Here is a 4,329-nt window from a genome sequence, read left to right as displayed (position 1 = left end):
GGAACTTTCGGTCAGTAAATTCGAACTTTACCTACTGAGCCATCTCGCCCGATGGGCGACCGGAGTGTGCAGTTTTTGGAGCTGATTTTTTCCAGTCCGTTATCCCTCGGGCGAAAGCAGCATAAATATGTCCACATGCATGGGAAAACGGGTCGCGTAGACGGAACGCTCAAGGTTCATGAGATGCGCACTGTTGATGAGTCCCAACAAAGATGTACAAGCTGAACAGTACTTCTCGGCTTTTCAGGAGAGATGTGTGTAGGTCGTTCAGCTGTAGCACCCTTTCGATGCCTAGCTGCCATGTCACCCGAAGGTTGCACGAGGGCTGGGATACTGTCAGGTTGCCCAGGCCTAGACAGCGGAAGTCGAGGAGAAGAGGGCGGGTTCGAACCACGGACCATCTCGCCCCCAGAAAAGCTGGGCCTCATGGCAGGATGAAATCTCTACTAAACAATTCTGCCGCACGGTTTGGTATGCGATTCACACCTGTGATATGTAAAATAATGCTGCTAGATTGATTGGGATCAAACACAAGCCTCACGCCTTCACACCAGTAAATGAATTCCCGACCTAAAACCGACACCTTGATGTCGTGGTCGGGCTTGAGTCCTGCACTGATCCCCCGGGCTACACTGGCAGGAACTTCGTTCTACAAGGTGCAGTCATGCCAGGAAGGCCAAAGGGGAGCAGTCAGACCGACAGCAGCGAGACTCCGTACTACGAGTAATCGTGCTGCCAGGCTGTCTGGGGGTAAAGTCGTATTCTTCCGCGATAGGAGTGTGAAGGCAGTGGGGTGTTTCCCCCAGGGCACCAGCATGTTCGTATTTATGGAAACAGCGATGCTGCCTTCCCAAGAGGAAGGATGGGTTAGAAAAGGTCGGCCCTAAAAACCGTACACTCCGATTGCCTAACGGTTGACCGTGATCGCCGGCGCATTACTCAGTACGATCAAAACACTTTTGAAACCACAGTCCGTTGCTGCCCAAAAAAGCACCTGCCTCGCACAGCTGCATCAGGGGTTAGACAGTAATTCCCTGCTCGCGGCGCCGTCTGGTTAGGCCAACCCACTGCAAACGAGCAGGTCAGACTATTGAGTCATCGGCCGGCGGCAGGAGGGGTTAGACAGTAATTCCCTGCTCGCGGCGCCGTCTGGTTAGGCCAACCCACTGCAAACGAGCAGGTCAGACTATTGAGTCATCGGCACCGGGCAGGGTCTCCAAAGAAAACCCTATTGTCCGCTGCCTTGTGGGTCAGACGTTTGAGTCAAAGGTTCAAGGTAAGGTACCTCAACCAAACCCCTTCTTCGGCCTGGGCAACCGGGAGGTATCATTCGCTCGTACAGTTATGTGTGCACTGATGTCTCTCCCCAAACCCTTCCTGTCACACAAGCAGACGTCGCTGGGTCATTTGACTGTCAGTTATCTGACCGAATGGCCTTATGCTCCCCGTTTCCTATTAACAATAGACAGAATAACTCCTCTAAATCCGCGGGTTTCTCTCTGACGTCCTTACTCTATGTCAAGTTACCAAACAAGCAGTGCCTGCTGACACCGTGTACTCCCTCATAATCGATGTATGTTGTGTCTCCGAAACACATGACCCAAGTCTGGTTATGTATCTCAGAACGCCAAGGTCTTTCACGTTTCTTTTCCTATGTGTCCCGTGGTCCTGAAGCTACAAGTCGTGGAATATGTGGCGTGGGGGTCGTAATCAGCCCCAGAGCTGAACACGCTTTGCTGGATTGGATCCCAGTAAACAGTCGACTGTTCCGGTTATCTAGTTCAATCAAGCCCAGTGCTTTGTAGTATCGGGTTATGCTCCAACGGACTGCAATTCTGACGCTGAGGATGCTTTCTATCAAGAGTTATCTGGGCTCATTCGTTAAGCAAGAAGCACTGACATTGTGAGGGCGATATGATGCTCAAATCCGGTCGTTTGAGCTTCTTGGAATCACATTTTGGCGGTTGATTCAGAGTCGCCGCTCGTCGCACAGACAACGAAGCGCGACTCCTCCGATTGTGCGCTGACCATCGACTGGTCAGTACGAACTTTCTGCATAAACGTTGGCATCGCGTAATCTGGCGGCCACTAACTGCAGATCAACCGTGGACCCAGTTAGATGTTTGGACGACTGCCTCCAAACGAACAAACCCATTTTGTTAATGATCGCCTTGTATACCGAAATCTTGTTTCTACATTCCAGCCTATCACTGACATCCTATTGGACTGTTAGCTTTTTATATTTTGGTTTAGTTGAACCCCACCTCACGGAACGATCCACTTGCCCGCAGTAAAACTTCTTCGAAGTTGTTTGTCTTCCCCATTTCTGTGAACTGACGAGTCTGACTGTTACATCATCAGGATATGACAGGATCACGTGGTCATCAGCCACCAGTAGGGAGCCATAATTAAAGACTGTCGTTCCTTTAGGGGCACACAACTCGATTCTGATCACAACACGGTGCGTGCACGTCAGGCCCTCGCAAGTCAGCAAGAAGCATGCCAATCCACAATCGTCGAAAAACTACTACAGCTCAACAGCATCGATCTGACATAGCCCAACAACTCTCCGTAGTAAATCAATACTGTTCTGGCAGTGAGCATTTGAATGAAGAGTAGCAACATGTGAAAAGATTTATGTTAGCAACATATGACGTCTGCCCATAAGCACCCGAAGTTTAACAATGCGCACGGAACAAATTCGGGCGGGAGGTTGTGACAAATCTGTGGGTATCCACAAGGGTATCTGTTCCATTAACTTCTAAATCCTCACAGTAAAATGCTCTAAATTGCCCTTGATTTATAGTAAACGCAGGAGGGCTTACAAACTTCATGGTTGTGGCTTGATTTGGGCTTATGTGGGATGAGGGAAATAGAGAGTGACGATCTGCATCGGCCCAAAAATTTTTAAAAAAATTGCCCCAACATACTGATACTGAAGTGGGCAACGATGGCCCCCCTAGCGTCAAATTGCCATGACAGGTCGGTGACACCCTTTGATCCTTCACGTATTAAGAGTAAATCTGCGCCGAACTTCTGTAGTTGGAACTGACCTGGTGATGGCCCCAACATCTGATACTGAAGTGGGCAACGATGGCCCCCCTAGCGTCAAATTGCCATGACAGGTCGGTGACACCCTTTGATCCTTCACGTATTAAGAGTAAATCTGCGCCGAACTTCTGTAGTTGGAACTGACCTGGTGATGCAGTAACCAAATGGGCCTCGGGTTCTGCCAGCTCCTATGCTGTCGCTCAGCAGTGCTCATTGGAAGTGCACCCAGAACCGCCTATTGTTCTACACAAATCGATCATCACCTTTCGATCCGATGGATTTCCTGAATATTCCATCTTCAGGTTGTCCGCTCAAAGGGGTTTGGCTGTTCTGTCTAGTAGGCTGTGCACATGCAGCCCGTACGCCAACGGATCGTACCGTCCAGCAGTAGCACCCTTTCGGCGCTTAAATGCCATGTCACCCGAAGGAAACTCGGGGGCTGGGATAATGCCAATTTGCCCAACCGTAGAGAGGGAAGTTAGATCCGGACCACGGATATTGTGGTCAGTAAATTCGCTCTGTAACCAATGAGCCATCTTACCCCTAAAAAACACTAGGAAGTTCACAATGAGTGGATGATGGGCTGTTTGCTCCCATCAATTAGCGCCCGCATCATGTAAAAATCATGAACCCGCCTGGTAACACGTAAGCATTTTTGATTCTTCCCCGGTAACTACCCTACCGGAATAATGTGTGACGTTTGTCCCACCGAGCCCTGTTGACCAGTACTTTCCCTTACTTTCCAGTTCGTGTAAGTTGTGCTGCATGAGCTAGTTCCACGACCGTTATAAAGAAAATAGACCTTATATTTGCATGGTGGCTTGGGTATCTGCGTGATCCACTGGAGTATAGTGGGGTTACTTTGACACCCATAGTTAGTCGGGTGGATGTGAGACACTGCTAGTCTTCCAGATTGGGGTTTGAAACGTGGACGGAGACCCATTCCCTAAAAGACTTGCACGGATGCGCTGGCACCCGCTACCTTACGGTCAGGCTTTTGAGCCAAAAGTCCTAATTATTTCGTGCCCAGGTTTGGCCGAGCGAAATGCCACTCACCACAATGGCAGTAACTTGTAGGAGGCTAGCTCTGTTTTCGAACACACTTGTCCTTGTAATCCTTTGGGATACTGGAGTTGACTGCTTGAAGAAGGTAACTGACCGATTAGACCCATGTAGTGTTCCAGGTTGGTGAGGTGTTGATATTCAGTTTTAAGACTGAAAAGTCATTTCAGCATCCTGTAAAGCAGCTGGGTTCTGATGTCTGCATCTTGGGATGAT

Source organism: Opisthorchis viverrini (assembly GCF_000715545.1).
Source record: "Opisthorchis viverrini unplaced genomic scaffold opera_v5_6, whole genome shotgun sequence".
Classification (NCBI taxonomy): domain Eukaryota; kingdom Metazoa; phylum Platyhelminthes; class Trematoda; order Opisthorchiida; family Opisthorchiidae; genus Opisthorchis; species Opisthorchis viverrini.
The sequence above is the reverse complement of the archived record's forward strand: the minus strand, read 5'-3'. Positions refer to the sequence as shown.